The following is a 23,128-nucleotide window of genomic DNA, read 5'->3' as shown; positions in this document are numbered from 1 at the left end:
TGTGAGCAGTGCCATGAGCAGATGAGTAACAGCTTTCTAGGCTAGCTGTTTCTGGCTGCGAGCTATCTGCAGACGTTGGCATTTTCAGAGCAGGGCTGCCGGAGGCGCCCGGCACGGACCACCTAAGCTACGTTTGAAGTTTGAGGTGGCAAGACAAGCAAGCAGCCCCAGTCTCTGTGCCTCTGTGCGAGCAGTGCCAGGGGCAGATGAGTCTTGACAACAGCTTTCCAGGGTAGCTCTTTCTGCCTGCGAGCTATCTGCAGACGTTCGCATTTTCAGAGCAGGGCTGCCGGAGGCGCCCGTCATGCACCCCAAAATTACTTGTGAAGTTTGATGGGGCAAGACAAGCAAGCTGCCCCAGTCTCTGTGCCTCTGTGCGAGCAGTGCCATGGGCAGATGAGGCTGAGCAACAGCTTTCCAGGCTAGCTGTTTCTGGCTGCGAGCTATCTGCAGACGTTCGCATATTTTAGAGCAGGGCTGCTGGAGGCATGTTTAGTGTTCTGTTGTTTTTTTTTTTGTTCTGTTGTGTTCTCATGTGTTCTCTTTTGTTTTGATGTTTAGTGTTCTGTTGTGTTCTCTTGTGTTCTGATGTGTTCTACTGTGTACTCATGTATAGTGTTCTGTTGTGTTCTGTTGTGTTCTCATGTGTTCTCATCTGCAGTGTTCTTTTGTGTTCTGTTGTGTTCTCATGTGTTCTCATCTGCAGTGTTCTGTTCTGTTCTGCATTTTTCTGATTTGCAGAGTTCTGTTGTGTTCTCTTGTGTTCACGTGTAGTGTTCTGTTGTGTTTGGTTGTGTTCTCTTGAGTTCTGTTGTGTTCTCATGTGTTCCCCTATGTTCTGTGTAGTATTCTCTTGTGTTCAGTGTTCGGTTGTGTTCTGTTCTGTTCTGCTGTGTTCTGATGTGTTCTCATATGTAGTGTTCTGTTATGTTCTGATGTGTTCTGTTGTATTCTGTTGTGTTCTCATGTGTAGTGTTCTGTACTGTTCTGTTGTGTTCTCTTGTGAACTATTGTGTTCAATTCTGTTCACATGTGTAGTGTTCTCGTGTTCTGTTCTGTTCTTGTGTGTTCTGTTGTGTTCTGATGTGTTCTCATGTGCAGTGTTCTGTTGTGTTTTGAAGTGTTCTCATGTACACTATTGTGTTGTGTTCTGATGTGTTCAGTTGTGGTCTGATGTGTTGTGTTCTGTTGTGTTCTGTTGTGTACTGTTGTGTTCATTTGTGTTCTGTTGTATTTTGAAGTGTTCTCATGTGTAGTGTTCTGTTGTGTTCTGTTGTTTTCTGACGTGTTCTGATGTTTTCTCATGTGTAGTGTTCTCTTGTGTTCTGTTGTGTTCTGACGTGTTCTCTTTTGTTCTCATTTGTACTGTTATGCTGTGTTTTGTTGTGTTCTGTTGTGTTCTGTTGAGTTCTTTTGTGTTGTGTTCTGTTCTGTTCACATGTGTAGTGTTCTGTTGTGTTCTGTTGTGTTCTGTTGTGTTCTGATGTGTTCTCATGTGTAGTGTTCTTTTGTGTTCTGTTGTGTTCTCATGTTTTCTCATGTGTAGAGTTCTGTTGCGTTCTGTTGTGTTCGGTTGTGTTCTCTTGTTCTCATGTGTAGTGTTCTGTCTTGTTCTATTGTGTTCTGTTGTGTTCTGTTGTGTTCTGTTGTGTTTTGAATTGTTCTCATGTGTAGTGTTCAGTTGTTTTCTGTTGTGTTCTGTTGTGTTCTCTTGCGTTCTGTTGTGTTTTGAAGTGTTCTCATGTGTAGTGTTCAGTTGTGTTCAGTGGTGTTCTGTTGTGTTCTCTTGAGTTCTCTTGTGTTCTCTTGTGTTCTCTTGAGTTAATGTGTAGTGTTCTTTTGTTTTCTGTTGTGTTCTTGTGTGTAATTTTCTGTTGTGTTCTGTGGTGTTCTGACGTGTTCTCTTTTGTCCTCATTTGTACTGTTATGCTGTGTTCTGTTGTGTTCTGTTGTGTTCTGTTGTGTTCTCTTGTGTTCTCTTGTGTTCTATGGTGTTCTGAAGTGTAGTGTTCTGTTGCGTTCTGTCATGTTCTGATGTGTTCACATGTGAAGTGTTCTGGTTTGTTCTGTTCTGTTCTAATGTGTAGTGTTCTGTTGTGTTCTGTTGCGTTCTGTTGTGTCTTGAAGTGTTCTCATGTGTAGTGTTCACTTGTGTTCAGTGGTGTTCTGTTGTGTTCTCTTCTGTTCAGTGTAGTGTTCTGCTGTATTCTGCTGTGTTCTGTTGTGTTCTGTTGTGTTCTGTTTTGTTCTCTTGTGTTCTCATGTGTAGTGCTCTGTTGTGTTCTGTTGTGTTCTGTTGTGTTCTGTTGTGTTCTGTTGTGTTCTGATGTGTTCTCATGTTTAGTATTGTGTTGTGCTCTGTTGTGTTCTTTTGTGTTCTGTTCTCTTCATATGTGTAGTGTTCTGCTGTGTTCTGTTTTGTTCTGATGTGTTCTGATGTGTTCTCATTTTTAGTTTTCTGTTGTTATTTTTTGTGTTCTGTTGTGTTCTGTTGTGTTCTGATGTGCAGTGATCTGTTGTGTTCTCTTGTGTTCTCATGTGTTCTCATGATTAGTGTTCTGTTGTGTTCTGTTGTGTTCTGTTGTGTTCTGATGTGTTCTCATGTGTAGTGTTCTGTTGTGTTGACTTGACTTCAGCACGGCTTTCGACACTGTTTCCTGTAATATCCTCCTAGGGATGCTCAGGAAGTGTGGGCTGCATGAGTGGTCGGTGAAGTGGATTGAGAACTGGCTGAATGGCAGAACTCAGAGGGTTGTCATCAGTGGCGCTGAGTCTAGTTGGAGGCTGGTAACTAGTGGTGTCCCTCAGGGGTCAATGCTGGGCCCAGTCTTGTTTAGCTTCTTCATCAACGACCTGGATGAAGAGTTAGAATGTACCCTCAGCAAGTTTGCTGATGACACCAAACTGGGAGGTGTGGTGGACACAGCGGAAGGCTGTGCTGCCATTCAGCGTGACCTGGATAGGCTGGAAATTTGGGCAGAGAGGAACCTGATGAGGTTTAACAAAGGCAAATGCAGGGTCCTGCACCTGGGGAGGAACAACCCCATGCATCAGTACAGGCTTGGGGTGGACCTGCTGGAGAGCAGCTCTGCGGAGAGGGACCTGGGTGTCCTGGTGGACGACAGGTTAACCATGAGGCAGCAGTGTGCCCTGGCTGCCAAGAAAGCCAATGGGATCCTAGGGTGCATCAAGAAGAGTGTGGCCAGCAGGACGAGGGAGGTTCTCCTTCCCCTCTACACTGCCCTGGTGAGGCCTCAAATGGAGTACGCTGTCCAGTTCTGGGCTCCCCAGTTCAAGAAAGATGAGGAGCTACTGGAAAGAGTCCAGTGGACGGCTACAAGGATGGTGAGGGGACTGGAACATGTTCCCTACGAGGAGAGGCTGAGGGAGCTGGGCTTGTTCAGCCTGAAGAAGAGAAGGCTGAGAGGGGACCTAATAAATGCTGATAAATATCTGCAGGGTGGGTGTCAGGAGGATGGGGGCAAGCTCTTTTCAGTGGTGCCCAGTGACAGGACAAGGGGCAATGGGCACAAAGTGAGGCACAGGAAGTTCCACCTGAACATGAGGAAGAACTTCTTCCCTCTGAGGGTGACGGAGCCCTGGAACAGGCTGCCCAGGGAGGTTGTGGAGTCTCCTTCTCTGGAGATATTGAAGATCCGCCTGGACAAGGTCCTGTGCAGCCTGCTGTAGGTGTCCCGATGTCCTGGGTTTGGCCAGGACAGGGTTAATTTTCACTGGACTCCAGGAAGGGGCACAGCCGGGGGGTGGGGGCTGACCACACCTGGCCAAACAGAGCCCGGTATTCCATACCATGTGACGTCACGCTGGCTTCCGGTGGGGGGGGCTGCGCAGCGGATAGGGACTCACGGCTTGGGGGGGCGCGGCGCCGGTGCTGTTCGGGAGAGTGGTTGTCTGGGTTGTGTGGTTCGTTGTTGTGTTTTCTCCTTATTTGTACCGTTGTTGTTCCTGTTTCCCTCTGTTTGCTGTTCTGTTAAACTGCCCTTATCCCGACCCACCAGTTTCTGCCTTTTTCTTTCCATTCTCCTCCGCACGACGGAGGGGGGAGGGGCGGCCGCGTGGCGCTTTTGTTGCCGGCGGCAGCCGAAACCGAAACATTAAATTGGCGCCCAGACGTGGAGCGGGGATAATGGCAGGGATGAGCAGCGGGTGTTAAAACTGCTTTCATAGGTTTTGTTAAAATTTATTATATGCATTTACTGTGCTAGTTAAAGTCGCCGGTAAAAATGTTTCTGACTTTGATCAAATATCTGTGCTACGTAAATCCTTACTTGCTGTATGTGTTTGCCGCCGTGCTGTTTGTTACCGCGGGAAAAAAGATCAGGATGATGATTTTGCTGTACTGTACGATATCGACTTATGATATGATAACATCACTGTGCATGAAATTAGTCTTGTATTTGCATGCGGCACTGCGGTCATTTCCGTACCTCGGATCCTATGTCTTAGATTTTGTTAATAATCATACCCAATCTGTGGGGAAAACCGAAGGGGATACCTTCCCCCACTCTTTCGCCCCCCCTCTCTTCCTCAGGCTGGTCCTAACTGCTTTTGAGAATTTCGAGTACCCGTGGGATGCTCAGGCCAGCACTCTCCTTTTGTTCTGCCTCCTGAATGGGTTCTGGGTTTTGTTTAGGGTTAAGCAAGTCATTAAGAACATCCTGCAGAGACCTGCGCCGGGGCCGGATAGCTGTGAGTGGCTGGGTGTGTGGGACAGCATGGGCAGGTGTCTAGAGCAGTGGGCACACCCGGTGTGTTTTAAACTCACCCCTGAGCAAATACAGAATCCGGACAAACTAGTAAAATATCTGCAAAAAGTGTGCTGCCACCCTGGGAACTCCAGAGAGACACAGATCACCTCAATGTGCTGGGGTCTGGCCCACGCCTACCGAGCTTCCGTGTTCAACACTGTTCAGTGCCTTAAAGGGGAAGGGGGGGGAAACGAAGCAGCAGGCACTGGCGCTGCCCCCCTAGCTAGCCCTGCAGCCCCTCCAGCCCAGCAGGCAGTCACAGCCCCCCCGACCGGCACCACGGCTGCTGCAGCCACAGCTGCAGGGTCTGCCTCGGTTTCCCCGGCAGGCACGGCAGCTGCTGCAGCCCCAGCTCCAGCTGCAGGCATCGTGGCTGAGCCCAATGACCAACCTGTGCCAGTAGCAGTCGCCCCTGTAAAACTAAAGAAAGACGCGAAGAGAGCAGATCGCTCCAGGAGGGATGACGATGAGCCAGGGTCATCACAGGAGATAGAGACAGAGATCATCACCCGGTCCCTGTCCCTGGGCGAGCTGCGAGACATGCGGAAAGATTTCAGCTGCCACCCAGGCGAGCACATTATCACCTGGCTGCTGCGGTGCTGGGATAACGGGGCCAGCAGCTTGGAGTTAGAGCGCAAGGAAGCCAAGCAGCTGGGATCCCTGGCCAGGGACGGGGGCATTGACAAGGCCATTGGGAAAAAGGAACAAATCCTCAGCCTTTGGAGGAGACTTCTGTCAGGCATGAGGGAGAGGTACCCCTTCAGTGACGATTTTGTATGCTATCCTGGCAAGTGGACCAATATGGAAAGGGGTATTCAGTACTTGAGGGAATTAGCTGTGCGGGAGCTGGTTTACTGTGACACAGACGATGAGCAGGTACCCACAGACCCAGATGAACTCCAGTGCTCACAATCCATGTGGAGGAAGTTTGTGCGGAGCGCACCCTCCTCGCATGGCAACTCACCGGCAGTTGTAAACTGGAAAGGTAAAGAGGCACCAACAGTGGATGAGGTGGCTGTCAGACTCCGCCAATATGAGGAAAGTCTCTCTTCCTCCCTTGTCTCAGCTGTGGAGAAACTGGTCAAGCGACTAGACAGGAATACGTCCTACTCCCCACCTGTACGGGCCAGTGTCTCAGCCATTAGGGGCAGGCGTTACTCTGCTCAGGAGAGGGAACACAGAGGCTATACAGCCCGGGGCACCCTGTGGTTTTACCTGCGTGACCACGGAGAGGACATGAGGAAGTGGGATGGAAAACCCACCTCAAGTCTAGAGGCACGAGTGCGTGAGCTGCGAGGTAAAACAATCACAAAAGGGGATTCTGTTAGGAAAAATGCCGCTCCAGTTTCCAGAAGCCAGCTCTCCAGACCAGGTAGACAGTTTGACCTTTATTCCAATCCTCTGGAGGGGACCTCCAAGTCATTCTTACAGCAAGTGAGCAGCAAATTCTCTGACGAGGATTAGAGGGGCCCTGCCTCCAGCCAGGTGGAGGAAAGGGACAACCGTGTTTATTGGACGGTGTGGATTCGGTGGCCTGGCACGTCAGATCCACAAGAGTATAAAGCTCTAGTGGACACTGGTGCACAGTGTACTTTAATGCCATCAGAGTTCAAAGGGTCAGAGTCCATTTGCATTTCGGGAGTGACAGGGGGGTCCCAAGAGCTGAGTCTACTGGAGGCTGAAGTGAGCCTCACTGGGCAGGACTGGCAGAAGCACCCCATTGTAACTGGCCCCGAGGCTCCGTGCATCCTTGGCATAGACTATCTTAGGAGAGGCTATTTCAAGGACCCAAAGGGGTATTGGTGGGCTTTTGGCATAGCTGCTGTGGAGACGGAAGAAATTAAACAACAGTCCATTTTGCCTGGTCTCTCAGAGGATCCTTCCGTTGTGGGGTTGCTGAGGGTTGAAGAACAACAGGTACCCATCGCGACCACAACGGTGCACCGGCGACAGTATCGTACCAACCGAGACTCCCTTCTCCCCATTCATCAGCTGATCCGCCAGCTGGAGAGTCAAGGAGTGATCAGCAAAACTCGCTCACCCTTTAATAGTCCCATATGGCCAGTGAGAAAATCTACTGGAGAGTGGAGACTGACAAGAGACTACCGTGGCCTGAATGAAGTCACACCACCGCTGAGTGCTGCCGTGCCAGAAATGCTAGAACTTCAATATCAGCTGGAGTCAAAGGCAGCCAAGTGGTATGCTACTATTGACATCACTAATGCATTCTTCTCCATCCCTTTGGCAACAGAGTGCAGGCCACAGTTTGCTTTCACCTGGAGGGGCATCCAGTACACCTGGAATCGACTGCCCCAGGGGTGGAAACACAGTCCCACCATTTGCCATGGACTAATCCAGACTGCACTGGAAAAGGGTGAATCTCCAGAACATCTGCAGTACATCGACGACATCATTATATGGGGCGACACAGCGGAGGAGGTTTTTGAGAAAGGGGAGAAAATAGTTCAGATCCTTCTGAAAGCCGGTTTCGCCATTAAGCGAAGTAAAGTCAAGGGACCTGCTCAAGAGATCCAGTTTTTGGGGAATAAAATGGCAGGATGGGCGCCGTCAAATCCCAATGGATGTCATCAACAAAATAGCAGCTATGTCTCCACCAACCAGCAAAAAGGAAGCACAGGCCTTCCTGGGTGTTGTGGGTTTTTGGAGGATGCACATCCCAAATTACAGCCAGATTGTAAGTCCTCTGTACCATGTGACCCGGAAGAAGAATGATTTTGAATGGGGTCCTGAGCAAAGACAGGCATTTGAACAGATTAAACGGGAGATAGTTCATGCCGTGGCCCTTGGTCCAGTACAGTCAGGGCAAGATGTTAAAAACGTGCTCTACACCGCAGCCGGGGAGAATGGCCCAACCTGGAGTCCCTGGCAGAAAGCACCAGGGGAGACTCAAGGTCGACCCCTGGGGTTTTGGAGCCGGGGATACAAAGGATCCGAGGCCCGCTATACTCCCACTGAAAAAGAGATTCTGGCAGCATATGAAGGCGTTCGAGGTGCTTCAGAAGTGGTCAGCACTGAAGCACAGCTCCTCCTAGCTCCACGGTTGCCGGTCCTGGGCTGGATGTTCAAAGAGAGGGTCCCCTCTACGCATCATGCCACCGATGCTATGTGGAGTAAGTGGGTTGCGCTGATCACCCAGCACGCCCGAATGGGAAACTCCAGTCGCCCAGGAATTCTGGAGGTAATCATGGACTGGCCAGAAGGCAAAGATTTTGGAGCATCGCCAGAGGAGGAGGTGACACGTGCTGAAGAGGCCCCACTGTATAACCAGCTGCCAGAAGATAAGAAACAGTATGCCCTGTTCACGGATGGGTCCTGTCGCATTGTGGGGAAGCAGCGGAGGTGGAAGGCTGCTGTATGGAGCCCTACACGACAAGTCGCAGAAACTGCCGAGGGAGAAGGTGAGTCCAGCCAGTTTGCAGAGGTGAAAGCCATCCAGCTGGCTTTAGACATTGCCAGTCGAGAGAAGTGGCCAGTGCTCTATCTTTACACCGACTCTTGGATGGTGGCCAATGCCTTGTGGGGGCGGCTGCAGCAATGGAAGAAGAACAACTGGCAGCGCAGAGGCAAACCTATCTGGGCTGCCCCATTGTGGCAAGATGTTGCTGCCCGGCTAGAGCAGTTGGCTGTAAAAGTCGGTCACGTGGACGCCCACGTCCCTAAGAGTCGGGCCACTGAAGAACATCAAAACAACCACCAGGTAGATCAGGCTGCTAAGATTGAAGTGGCTCAGGTGGATCTGGACTGGCAACATAAGGGTGAACTGTTTATAGCTCGGTGGGCCCATGACACCTCGGGCCACCAAGGAAGAGACGCGACATACCGATGGGCTCGTGACCGAGGGGTGGACTTGACCATGGATACCATCGCACAGGTTATCCATGAATGTGAAACATGCGCTGCAATCAAGCAAGCCAAGCGGGTACAGCCTCAGTGGTATGGAGGACGATGGCTAAAATATAAATATGGGGAGGCTTGGCAGATTGACTACATCACACTGCCACAAACCCGCCAAGGCAAGCGCTATGTACTCACAATGGTGGAGGCCACCACTGGATGGCTGGAAACCTACCCTGTGCCCCATGCCACCGCCCGGAATACCATCCTGGGCCTTGAAAAACAAGTCCTGTGGCGACATGGCACTCCCGAAAGAATCGAGTCGGACAACGGGACTCACTTTCGCAACAGCCTCATAGACACCTGGGCCAAAGAACATGGTATTGAGTGGGTGTATCACATCCCCTACCATGCACCAGCCTCTGTAAAGATCGAACGTTACAATGGGCTGCTAAAAACCACTTTGAGGGCAATGGGGGGTGGGACTTTCAAAAATTGGGATACCCATTTAGCAAAGGCCACCTGGTTGGTTAACACCAGAGGGTCCACCAACCGGGCTGGTCCTGCCCAGTCAAAACCTCAGCACCCCGTGGAAGGGGATAAAGTCCCTGTAGTGCACATGCGGAACATGTTAGGGAAGACGGTTTGGATTAGTCCTGCCTCGGGCAAAGGCAAGCCCGTCCGCGGGATTCTTTATGCTCAAGGTCCTGGGTGTACCTGGTGGGTAATGCGGAAGGATGGGGAAGTCTGATGTGTACCTCATGGGGATTTGATTACGGGCGAGAATAGTCCATAAATAAATTGTATAAAGTTAATTGTTAAATAACCCTGTCACTGTCTGTCATCACTGTTATAATTGTTATATTTTGTACCAGTAGTAGCATAGTAAGAATCATCCAGATTAAAGAAGGATGGACTTTTTCGATGAAAACCTAGCAGAGCACAGCGATGATGGAACTGGACCTGGTTTTCAACAACTGGCATCCAGCAACTTCATCAAGATCAACATCTCCTGCAGACTGTGGGCACGGGCTGCACCAGATACATCAGCCGTGAGCTCCGGATGCAGCAAGTGACCGCCCATCACCACACATCACCCCTCCTGCCACGGAAGACCATTACGACAGATGGAGCCCAAAGTCATGGATTAAATGAACTCAATGGACACTTTAGAGTGATGATCCATAGACTAAGGGAATGATATCTGGAGACAGGAGAAGTGGTGGTGATCAACTGGACAATGGGGGACCTGGGCATGACGTAGACGGTATGGAATAAGGGGTGGATAATGTCCTGGGTTTGGCCAGAACAGGGTTAATTTTCACCGGAATCCAGGAAGGGGCACAGCCGGGGGGTGAGGGCTGACCCCACCTGGTCAAACAGAGCCCGGTATTCCATACCCTGTGACGTCACGCTGGGTTCCGCGGGGCGGCGGGAAGGCACTCGCGGCTTGGGGGGACGCAGCGCCGGTCCTGTTTCGGGAGAGCGGCTGTCTGGGTTGTACGGTTCGTTGTTGTGTTTTCTCCTTATTTGTATCGTTGTTGTTCCTGTTTTCCCTCTGTTTGCTGTTCTGTTAAACTGCCCTTATCCCGACCCACCTGTTTCTGCCTCTTTCTTTTCATTCTCCTCCGCACGCCGGCGGGGGGAGGGGCGGCTGCTTGGCGCTTTTGTTGCTGGCGGCAGCCGAAACCGAAACAGTTTTTCAGCAATTTAAGTCACAGATATGATCTGTAATGGGACAGATGACACTAACTGCATCTGACCATCCTAATATACTCCAGATGTTTATCTTTGGAAATATTGTTAGCTTGCAGTAGACTTTGTGCAAAGGTAGCAAGAGGAAGAGAAGTCTGTCTTTGAATTTTAAAGCTTTCTTTGCATGTGTCATTTTGTGTCCTTCTGTCTACGTGACTCGCAGCACTACACTGCACGTTCTGCGGAGCCCCTGATCTGCTAGTGACATTAACGGCTAGCTGGGTGGTGGTGGAAGGGTGCCAGTTCTCGCAGTGCGATTTCAGTAAGGAATTTCAAACTAGTTAGACTTCCCTAAAATCCAGAAACTCATTTACCAGTTCAGGAAGAGGTGGTGGTGTTGCCTTGTCCTGCCAGTGCTGAGTGCTGTATGTCCTGGGTTCGGCCAGAACAGGGTTAATTTTCACCGGACTCCAGGAAGGGGCACAGCCGGGGGGTGTGGGCTGACCCCACCTGGCCAAACAGAGCCCGGTGTTCCATACCCTGTGACGTCACACTGGGTTCCGGTGGGGGGGGCGGCTCGGCGAGAACCCTCTCGCGGCTCGGGAGTGTGCGGCGCCGGTGCGGTCCGAGAGAGCGGGTCTGTTTTTTCTCGTGTTTTCTCCTTATCTGTATCGTTGTTGTTCCTGTTTCCCTCTGTTTGCTGTTCTGTTAAACTGCCCTTATCCCGACCCACCGGTTTTCTGCCTGTTTTCTTTCCATTCTCCTCCGCACCGCAGCGGGGGGGAGGGGGGGGCCGCGTGGCGCTTTTGTTGCTGGCGGCAGCCGAAACCAAAGCACTGTAGCTGTCACAAGAAGATGTGCAGATGTTGCAAACCTGCCTGACAATAAGAAAAGCAACTGTTTTGCTACCGTTTTCCTTTAGAACAGCGTCTTTCCCAGGCAGGCGTTTGACCTGTTCGTGGAATAACAACTGCCACTAGAAGTGGGCCGCATGGGAAGAGCACGCTGTTCTCCTGGAAGTCAGAAGACTGGCTTCCGTTCCTGCGTGTTGCTGATTTGCTTTATGACTTGCGAGTCCTCTCCCGCTATGTTTGCTTTACTTGTTTTCTCGATGGCGATCTGTTCAGCAGAAGAAATGCCTTTTACTTCTGTGCAAGATCTGGGCTCAAGTTGCTTGGGGGGGAAATTGCAGCTGGTTGAGAAGTCAGTCACTAACTTTTGCTAACCAAAGTGTAGCTGAGATAAATTTGCCTGAAAAGTACTTTCCTTTATTGGAAAGGACTCTATAGCTTTACACGCAATGAATTTAAAACCATGTAGAAACTTCAAAGTGCTTATGCCAGCTGAGCTTTTTGTATTTTAAATGTGTTTGAAGCAGCTTCAGAGCAGAAGCTTTTGCTGCTCTAGGGAAAAAAGCTTTAATTCTAGATACTGCATCAATTTACCAGCGACTGTCACACTTTCCTTGACCTGTCTCTGTAACGTAGTTTGTAATGGAGAGATCCTTCAGTTAATTGATGGAATAACCTTGTACCTCCAGCTTGAGGCTATTGCTAAGGACGGTTTGCTTGCTTGGTTGCGCTGTTTGCCGTAGCCCCTGGCTGGAGTTGATACAGCATTTGAATTCGGGCTGGTAAGGTTTTGTTTCTACTGGTAGTGGAATTGAGACTGAAATAAAGCAGGTGAAATTACGACCTTACTGAAGTCATTAGCAAAGCTGCCATTGACTGAAGTAAGGCTAGGATCTCAGCCAAGGGTTCTGGTTGTTTAATTTATGGTAACATATTAATTGAGTTTTATTAAAACAAGGTTTTGAAAAAGTTAATCTTTAGCTTCGTGATACAATCTCCATTCCATAAATATTGTACATAGTGTTACTAAAAGTTTACCTTTTTTGGGCAGGTTGATAGAGGTAGATTTTAATTTATTTTTATAATCTGTGTGTTTGCACTCCTAGGAAAGAACTAAAGTACGCAGATGTCATTATTTCTGTAAATGAAAAGGACTTAATCCTAAATCTTCTAGTTCTTTTATAGTATATGGCAGCAGAGCTATCTAACACTCTGTCCTGCAGGAAATATTTGGCATACTTGGAAGCTCCAGGGAGAGGAGAACTAGGATGATAACATCCATTAGCGTTGCTTTTGAATGAGAACTTGCATAAAGACTTTCTCGAGGAAAAAAAAAAATCACTATTAGATTTAAAGGCTTTTTACCAAAAGGAATGTATTGCAAGCTTTCGACCTTCCTGTGCTGTATGAAGCTTTACTGGTGCGTATGCCAGAAAATCCTGTTGATTACTGAACTCTTCCAATGTGTGCTGCCCTTCTAGAAAGTCGACATCTGGACTGTATTTATTCTACTATTTTCTCGTCACTGGATGTGTCAGAGTAGATTTTCCTCCTTTAAATTTTGATAAACTTTGTTTCTATGATTTGGCAGAAAAGATTTTGTGCAATTTTAAAGGCACAACTAATAATGCATTCCCAAGCTCTGATGACAGTTAGAACAAACGGGATTGTTTTAAAACGTAAATGTATATTTTGCTGTACTACTCTTCTTGCTTCTCTTATCTGCTAGAATAGTTTTAGCATTAAGCATATTTTAATACACATCTAGAAACAAGCAAGACTGCTTTTATTATATTATTATATTGCTTGAAGTCATGAATTATGTTAATGTAAACACTGTAGTAAAAGGGAGACTGTATTGGCACCTGAGGTCTTTTATTCCTGCTTGTCAGTCTTCACATTTGTCTTGTATGTGGAGACTGTGGCCTGGGTAGAAATGGGATTGTTCATTAAGAGTCAAAGTGTGTTCTTCCACTTGTAGCGGTCCCAAAGTACACCCAGTTTGTGTTGCACATTGATGGTATCTTGGCAAAAATGAAACCGAGTTATCCATTAGCTAATTGTCAGAGTAATCTTCTTTGTAACCAGCTCTTCAAGTAATACCTTCCAAGTTTTCCCATGCAATGAGTAAAGCTAGCATAGTCAACAAGTTTCAAGGAACTACTCTCTCAATCACTGGAAAGTTTTGACTAATTGAGCACAGTGATTTTTAATCTCTGGTATTCTGTATTATTTTTCAGTGATGTTTGTCTTATGAGGAACAATGGAACAAAATGGTTTTGGACAGGTTGATGTAGTTGCTTCTGAGAATTCGGGAGCGTGCGGCGCCCGTGCGGTCCGAGAGAGCGGGTCTGTTTTATTGATGTATGCCATCAATAAAATCAGGTGCCTTGATTAACCCTCTAGTATTGCAGGCCACAACTTGGTAACTGAGGCTGTGATAAATATCCCATAGCTTGTCTGCAGAATCAACTTTTTTTTTTAGTGTTTTCAGTTAAAAGTTTTCTCCTGCAAAACCTAGGGACTGATACTGTTCTGTCAGGTCAAACAGATAAGCTGTTTCACCTGAAGTTTGTACCTAGCTCTTGTAGGCTACTTTTCCGTGATGGGTTTGCTAAACTGCTGTGAGTGCACTTCCTCAGTCTCCATTGCTGCTTGCTCGTGGGTGGAGGAGTGCACATATGGCCACCTCATAGCGAGAGGTCACCTCTGCTAGCGCAGCTGTCCCGTGGGCTTTCCGTCATTTGAGAGGGTTGGAAGGTAAGAAGAAATGAGATTGTTTTAGAGTCCATTCTCTTTGAACATCTCGGGTGATATCCTTTCTGGGGTGATATCCTTTCTGGGGTGATATCCTTTCTGTATATGCAAAGTTAAAATTTCAAGTGCTATATTGTCTCATTTTTGCGGAGGTTAAGTGTAATGTGAGGATAGGGATGCTTCTAAGCTGCCTATCTGATCAAGAAGTGCAGGTCTGAAGGTACTAAATACCCAAGTGAATGCAGACTAGCTGCAAAACTGACGTATGCAGCATGGTGGAGGAAGGTGAAGACTGTAAGAATGTGCTTAAACTCCCCCTGCTAAATTAACATTGCTGTTCTGAGTATCTTAGCTGAGAAATATGCAAGCATGCAAAATGTACACTTGTCATTCTTAAAGTAGTTGGTTTCCAGCCTTTAATTTCTGAAGGACTGTTGAATGACGGAACTACTTTGACTTTTTCCACACAAATCCCTCTAATGAAATGCGTTTCTGCTTCACACCCGTCAGAGTTGCTAGTGGCAGTCACTGTCTCGCTTGAAATGGGATCTTTCTCCAGTAATTTACTGCCAGTTAATCATGGCTAAGTGAGACCTGGTAATCCCATTGATGTGCCTGGACTTATCTGAAGACAAGACCTAATTTTTATTTTTTTAAAAAGAGCTGTAGTAACATCATTTGTAATTATAGTGATATGAACTTGGTCACGCTTCCTGCCTACAATATCATGTATGTAAACACTACAATAAATTCTGTCTAAACACGTTCTGCTTTAACTCTACCTCTGTCTTAAGAAGTAAATGTGCATTTGCTGTCTTTATTTATCTCTCTACTGTACCACTCTGCACTAATAAATTCATTTCTTAATGAATTCGTGTAGCCGTATGGCCAGAAATATATTTTTTAACTAGCTAAGAGTCTGTGATAAGCAGTGCAAAGAATCTGTTTCTTTAAAATATGTTTTACTGTACTTTGAAACTGGCTTCTAAAGATACTGAATGTTTCCATCAACTTGGTAATACTCATAACCAGCTCCTGGTATATACAATATATTAAAATGATGCTAAATATAAAAGTGTGTGTGTATAATGATTTTAAGAAAACTAATATATATGTCTCTGCACTCTGAGTAAATCTGTCTCTGGACTTGTGATCAAGGCAGAGGACAGGGCTGTTTCTTGTTACTTAAGGTAACACAGGAATTCAGGCACATAGCAAAAAGCTTTTAATCACACTAATGTGATGCATTGTATCAACATCTTAATGCTAAGATGATCTTTAGGATGAAGAAAGTATTTTAAACAAACACCATTTAGTTCCCTGCAACATCGGTGCTTTTTGTTCTAGACAGTGAAGTTCTGTTGTGTAGTCAAAGCCGTAAATGGAATGAAATGAGGTTGCTTTAAACAAAGGTTTCATAAGTTGTTGAAAATCAGTTTTGAGGAAAATGTCTGAAATGTTTTGCAGAGGTGAATCTGGTGCTGGGAAGACTGAAAACACGAAGAAGGTTATTCAACACCTTGCTCGTGTTGGTTCCTCCCATAAAGGAAGAAAGGACCATAATATTCCCGTAAGTTGGGATATTTTATCATTTGTTTATTGTTCTTTTTGAAAACTACCATCTTTGCATTTAAAAAAACCATAACTTTTTTATTAAAGATAAGCTGTAATGTAATCCACATAATTTTCTCAACCGTTATTTTCTCTTTAGTAGGGGCTGAAATGAGCAGTTACATTAAAATTTCCAGTTGATGTTAGCTGTTTAACTTCTCTTCTGAAATTAAAGGCTTTATGCAACCATTGTAACTAGGAACGGTATCAAAGCTTTCTGATGCAGTGTATGCCAGTTTTCCAAAAATTTAATTAACTTGGGCAAGTCTTAGTGAATTTAGTTCCCACAGATGCAGTTTTCAGTACTATATTTGTGAACAAGCTTTCTGTTCTTTCAAAAATTATCTTGTAGATAAGAAGAATCATCAAGCTTCAAAACTGCTGTAGACTTGATATGTCTACAAGCGAGCAGCTAATAAAAAGCTCTAGTTTTAGTACATTACAGACAAAAGCATATGCACTTATGTCAGAGTCTTGGGTTTTTTGGTAACTTGTCACTAACTGATTTATGTAGAACTTTCTTCAGATTTACTGCTAGACTTCAAAATTCACAATGAGTTTTTATCAATATTTTGCTTTACAAGATATGGATGGGTTTGAATATCTGTTGCTATGAGCACTTGGATCTCTTTGCAGTGGAATATTAATTCAACTTGCTAGAAGCAAGTGGCTTGCTATATTCGATACTGGCGTATGTGGTTGGAAGTTTTCAAACTTTATCAGACTCAGAAGCATCAGCTTCTGTAATTTCTAGTGTATAACACTTAATATTAAGATATTCTGGAATGTGTCAAGACTCAAACTCCTAGAAAACCAGGAGAGGACTTTTGACCAGTCTGTGAAGGAAAAAAAGCAAGAATTTGAAGTTGGAGAGAGGGAATGATTGCTCTGCAGATAGATTTGGAGGCCTTAGGAGGATGCTGTGACTGGAGTGTCGGCAGCATTAGCATTGTCATGTGCTAGGGGAATACATGGCTCTGCAGAATGCTATTTAGAAAGTCATCCTTCAGAACTTGTTTTCTGTGTGGGTTTTGATTTATAAATATTCTTGGATTTATGGCTGTGCAGCCTTGAACAAAACTAGTGTTTCTAAAATTTCTACAGGAGTATAATTGCCTACAACTTTTTGGAGGGGAAGGGAATTATGCAGAGAATGGAACTGCACAGAGTTTGTATACCAAGTACTTCTAAACACACTATTGACAGCTTGGAATGCACCAGGTTGAAGAGACTTCTGTGAGCCTCTTGTCGAGCCTCCTTTCAAAATATGCTTCCCTTTAAAGCTGAGTTTTGAAAACCTTGTGTGATGAAGATTATACAACTTTTCTGCAAAACTTTTCCTGTGCTTAACCACTTAAACAGTCAAAAATAGGGGTTTAAAAAGTACTCCTTGTTTGTTTGGCTGTGTTTCCATAAGCACTTTGTGCCAGTACCTGTGCTAAAAGTAGTCCTCTTTTTGAGTTTTGTCATCGTTAACAATTCCTGTGGCCACTCACTGGGCTTGGAGACTGCAGGCTCAAACTACTGTTCTGAAAGTCATAGAATCATAGAATGGTTTGGGTTGGAAAGGACCTTAAAGATCATCTGGTTCCAACCCCCCTGCCATCAGCAGGGACATCTTCCACCAGACCAGGTTGCTCACAGCTCCATCCAACCTGGCCTTGAACCCTGCCAGGGAGGGGGCAGCCACAGCTTCTCTGGGCAACCTGGACCAGTGTTTCATCACCCTCACGGGGAAGAAATGAAGTCCATCTGGCTTTAGATGAAACAAGTTTCCTCTGTTTGTTGCGTGGCTGCATAACTGATATGAAGTGAAGGCACAGAAAAAAGCTGGGGTGGAAGATGTTGGTGAAGGGAAGGATGAGTTGCTCAGTCTAATGCAGTGCTGGCTAATTCTGTTTAAGTTGCTGGTTGAACTGGAATCTAATTCTCTGCTTAGCAGCGTGATCAAATGGGACAGGAGTTTAAGATGGTGAGTGTAATCAGCTGCTTCGTGAGCCATCGAAGACTGTCACGATGAAGACTGGAAAAGTTTTTATTCTTTGTAAAACATAGTTCAGACACAGTAAAAAGAATAGGGTAGTGTCCTGAATAGAAGTTTGATACTTTGATTGTGCGCTTCATTCAATGCACTGCTATAGTAAGCACTGAATTAAGTATATGTTTATGAAAAATGCAAAATGTTCACGTAACCTAAACCGTTTTGAAAACACAAATGAGTCTCGCTTCTGTAACAATTAATTTTTATTTATATACTGCAGATGAAGAATGTCTAATCTACACACCTAACACTCAAAAGTTAGGAAGTGTCAGAACTGGTTATATTTAAGCAGCCCTAACTTGTTCCTGTTCACATATACATTAGAAAACAGTAGAGGGCTGGTGGTGATCCGTAGTATCCATCTGTACAGCCTTTGCACTGACCTGTGCACAAAGATGATGCTAAACAGGCTTCTTAAATAGACAGCAAGTCAGGGATTTACTTTTATTCATCCTGTAACGAATAATTATCAGTGCTATGCATATTACTGAGACTTCTGAAAGTTGCATGGATTTTTTTTTATGAACAATTTGTATGCTGATGAATGAATAATTATCTTCCTGACAACATTCTGAAGTGTAGGGTTAACTTTGTCTCTTTTGCCTGACAGGCAAACCTTTACAGGGTGCTGTAGAAGTATTACAAACAAACGCAGCCCCCAGTTTGATACCTCAGGCCATGGCCAGAGTAACAGTAATGGTCTGCCATGCCACAAATGCTCACCATGTACGTTCTCCAGCGGCACTGGCTGTGAAATGTTTGGCTTACGCAAGGAGCATCACATAGGAGCTCTACATGAGTAGAGCTTCAACAGCCTTCTTGTGTCTGGCATTCAGCTGTTTGTCTGTGACACTTTTCTTTCCCAGCCGCCCTGTTTCATCACAGCTAGTGGCTGTGTGCCTGCAGAGGAGTCCTGTGTAGCCCTTGGCACGTCATCCCCAGGCAGGGGTCCTGTGGGGAACGGAGCCAGTAACACAGTGTAACCACGGAGGGTGGAATTACAGCGCCGAACAGCCTGAATACTAACGTTTCCTAGTTTTTGAGTGTTTGAATCTGTAGCCACACTGTCTCATTTCTGTTTAATCACAAAGAATGTTAAAGGTATTGTCTTGGACACAGTGCTAGGAAGCGTGGGTGGGTGGTGGTGGTAAAAAGGTAGAAGAGAAGCTTTAGTGCTTGTTGGACTTGGCAGAGCTAGGTGAGACTAGGGTAGTCCCTTAAATTAGGAGTTGAGTCTGGGCTTTCTAGAGCCAGGTGATGGAGAGCAGGGAGAAGCGCACGGCAGTGAGTTATGAACAGGCTCATCTATAGATTGAAGGTGGAATGAAAGTGAGCCTGAATCCTTGTCTGCAGTGTGCTTGGTTGAGCATCAGAACTAACACGTGTACAGTTCTAGTTGGTGCGTAGCAAGGGAGAAAAGATGGAAGATATCTGTTGTAAATAACTGGAAGCTTTAGCTTCACATCCAACACATCTGCGCTCTAATGATTTTGGGGGGAGTGGGGTGGTAGTGTTAAGAACTTTACCAGTAAATCAGCGTATTTTATCTGCACCAGGCATATTGTGGTTTATTCGGTTGTTAACCAGGTCATACATGGACCAGCTTTCTAAAGGCAACCATTGTGCTTTAGCCTGGGCATCTCAGACCAAAGGTGACCCACACTGGTGTCTGTTGGTCTGGTCAGCTATCCCATGCTCCTAGGCCAGCATAGGAGCCTCTCTTGCCTTTGCTCTCAATTATTCCTCTGTAGACTCAGGTGGTGTGGAGAAAAGGTTATTTAGAATGAAAGGGTGAGGAAGAGAACAAGGACAGGTAACTGGTGAGTGGAGGGGGAGGCTCATGTGTCCAGAGAGGGTTTTTGACAGATTAAGCAAGGAGGGTAGGGAGTAAACAGAGTCTTCTAAACTACTTGGCTTTGTGGCTCATCAATCCTGTGTGCACTAAGTGGCATGGGAAAGAGAGAAAAGAATGAAATCGTGTTAATGCATGTGTTAGAGCTGCTTTAATATGGTTAAGTAATGAGTCCTAATTCTGACTCTTGGGCTCTGCTTTAGTTTAGAAACTTTGTGTTTTTGAATGGGGAGGGAAGTCAGTGCAAAATGTAGAAATAACTAAAAAAAAGTTTGCATACACAGCTTTCCAAAAGAAGGAAAAGTGCTGGTTGTCACTCACTGCCTGGGGGCTGCCATGAACTTGCAGGTTCTCCAGGCTGCGTGAGGTTAAGGGGGTACTCTAAGCTGGACTGTGGCCATACCTGGACCCTATTCATGGTCAGATACCTGAAATGGGCAGGTGTGTTCCATCGTGGTAGTGTGTGAAGTAAAGTTCTATAAATAACTGCATCCATCTACCACCGCTGTATCCACTTCTAGGCATTCTGGTACTGTGTACCTCTGGTTCAGGTGAATGGAATTAGACTTTTGTTCACTTCCCTGCTCCTCAAAGCCTTCACATCCCAAACCCACTCTTATTGTCACTAAAATTCAGGTTTCTAGGTGGTGCCGTTTTAAGCTTCAGAAATAGAAGCATAGAATCACTTAAGCTGGAAAAGACCTTTAAGGTCATCGAGTTCAGCCGTAACATAATTACTGGTACTTGCAGGTTAATGATGGCTTTCAGTGACTGCGTTTGCCTTTGTAGCTGAAATACTAAATTGTTTAATCTGTTTTATGAATTTCAGAAGAAATATAATTGGCTTTGAAGTACAGGATCATGGGTAGGCTCATTCAGACTGAAGCTCCCCTTGGTGAGGATTTCCCAGATGAGCTTTAACTGCCCTAATTGAAACACAGAAGTTAAGTGTGTGTCTGATTATGTTCCGTTCTGTTTCTAAGTGAGGACAGAAATGGACACCCTGAGGAAGCAGTCTATCCTGTCTGAAGATAAGCAAAAGAAATGTCTCTTAAGTTCCCAGGTGTACCTATCCTTCTCCAGTGATTTCGGAAGGAGCGGTAGCTTCATACTGAAACATCTAACCTTATTTTTAGATCCTGAGTTGTTTTCTGAGCAGGTATGATGCAGCTTTGCAAAATTCACATCACTTAGCTGAGTAAACTAAACCTTTGCTAGCTGCTTTACAGAACTCTGTCAAAACCTGTTATTCTTCACTAAAACAGTGCTAGTTGCTAGTGATTTAAATTAGTAGACATAAACGGAAGAAGTGTGCGTCTGTCTTGGTGTGAAAATTTCTTGTGGTCTGAGTTTCACCACCGCGTTTTCTCCCTAGGCTCTCTGGTGTGAAGCTCAAGATTGTTACATTTGCTGACTGAGACAAGGGAATAGGGGAATTGAAAATTTCTGCGTTTCTGCAGAAACTGCAAATTTGGATTTTGGGGATTTTTTTGTTTTGCTTTATTACACTCATGTTCCATTTACCCTTTTTTCTGGCAAAAGTTAAAGGTATTCCAGTTTTTTAAGACTTTGCTTCTCATGTGGACGGTAATTCTTGAAAGAAAGCTTCTGTCTCGATTGTAGGATTGCCTTTCTTAAGTACTTGAAGTACAGGGCAAAAACAAAGCCACAGGCTCTGTAAGTATTGCTTTCCTCTTGGTTCTTTCATAACCTTTTTGATTTTTGAAAAATAGTGATGATCTTATCCATACAAAAACACCTTGCAGTGACTAAGGCTGTCGAGACAGTTACTTGGTGTTGTGGGTTTATTTTTGTTGTTGTTTGTCAAAACTGTGGAAAGCAGGGCTGCCGGAGGCCCGGCCAGTCTGACTAATTGAAGTCTTGCTTGTCTTGCAAGCCCCCCATTCTTTTTGTTGGAGGACCAAAATTCCAAATTTCTGAAGGTGAGACCAGTATGCGTGGTGGAGATTCTGCTCTTAAGTGATGGTAGTACCAAGTGATAGCTCTCAAAGCATTTCAGGCTGCTGTTGCGTTATCTATAGAGTTTGCGCCTGAAGACTTGTGGGGTTTGACCAAGTGGAAGCTGAGACACTGAGAGCTTTAAAAGGGAGATATTTGCCATGCATTCTTTCCAATTCCATGGGTCTTCCAAACCTAAGAGCTGGAAACAGTGTTTATCATAGCTACTGTTGTTCATTGCAAACAGAGTTCCAAAAGTGTAAAACAAATGCTGTGCTAAAACCAGACCTCCTGTGTGTTCAATTCCAAGTCTCGCTTTCTTGGAAAACAAGTGTTCATGTCTCTGTACGGTTCCAGTTGATCTGTAGTATTGACAGGTCAGTCACTTGAAATGAAATCTGTATTATATCTGGTGTATGAGACCTCTGTATGGATTTTGTATATTCAGTTATTTGTGTTGCTTAGAGACTCTTGTTGTGGAGTCTCCTTCTCTGGAGATATTCAAGACCTGCCTAGACGTGGTCCTGTGCAGCCTGGTCTGGGTGACCCTGCTTCGGCAGGGTTGTTGGACTGGGTGACCCACAGAGGTCCCTTCTAAACCCTACAATTCTGTGATTCTGTGACTCAAATTCTATTGTAGAAGTTATTCTTTCTCCCCTTTCTCATGGCTAGGAAAAGAAGCTGATGGAGGATGGAATTGCTGAATGTACTTCTCAGCTGGCTGAAGAAGAAGAAAAGGCCAAAAACTTGGCCAAACTCAAGAACAAACAGGAAATGATGATCACTGATTTGGAAGGTTTGTTCTTGCTACATTTGCCTGTTAACAGGTTGTACATCATGCGAGAAAGGAGTGGATCACTTATTACAGTGTATGCAGTATCTGGTCCAGTCTGCTAAGTGTAACCTTATATGTAGATACCTTAATAGCTGTTGCTTTTATCTAAATCTTGAAAGAATAATTTATTGCTTGCAAGCCTTGTTGCATTTGGCTGCTCAGTCTTTCTCGTGTTTAATTTGTTAGCTTTTCATTTTTGAGAATCCATTTTATTTAATGATACACTCCAGAAATTCCTGTTGTTGCATGCATCCCTTAGTAACAAGGTAAAACATCTGTCTCTTGGGAAGGCACTACACTTTTCTATAATAACACATTAGAACAACATATTTCTGGAAAAATGTTAGTAGGCATTCATTAGTCTTCTAATATTTTTTGAATAAGCAAATCTGAATTGTTCTGCCTTTCTTGATGCTTTGTTTACCGAAAATGGTTCAATTTCTTTGACCATTTATTTCTGATTGTTTTGCCTGTGTTGTCACGACTGAATTAGCCCTATATGTAACCTTTCATGATGTTATGGTGGGTTTTTTAATTACTTATGGTTGTAAATAGGTATTGTGCAACATTAATAAACTGCCAAGCCAAAGTTGCAAAATATAAGGCAATGTTGCTATCTGCCCTAATTTGGAAATATTTTTTTCGCTTACTGTTATGGGCTGTCTTGCTACATATTTTAATACTGATGCGCTTATGGAAAAATACCAAAGTTTAGTCTTATCTGTGTAGGAAGGTATTGAAGTAATATGAATAATAGATGATTGATGTACCTTTTATTTAAAAAGCCTATTCAGGGACTTTAAGATGGGCATAAGTAAGCTGTACTCATTGGAAAATAATGCTTGAGTAGTTGTGTACTTAAATTGGGACTAGTGTTTCTGAAGATACTTGACAGATGTGGTT

General features: G+C 45.1%; 1 pseudogene; it reads left to right on the top strand.

Annotated features, from left to right (window-relative positions):
* The first annotated feature begins 7,561 nt into the window (after positions 1 to 7,561).
* LOC142363397 (myosin heavy chain, embryonic smooth muscle isoform-like) overlaps positions 7,562 to 23,128 on the top strand; it is a 28,726-nt pseudogene continuing 13,159 nt past the window's right edge.

The sequence above is a fragment of the Opisthocomus hoazin genome, chromosome 16, assembly GCF_030867145.1.
Source record: "Opisthocomus hoazin isolate bOpiHoa1 chromosome 16, bOpiHoa1.hap1, whole genome shotgun sequence".
NCBI classification, from domain to species: domain Eukaryota; kingdom Metazoa; phylum Chordata; class Aves; order Opisthocomiformes; family Opisthocomidae; genus Opisthocomus; species Opisthocomus hoazin.
Note: the sequence above shows the minus strand (reverse complement) of the source record. Positions and strands in the feature narration are given on the sequence as shown.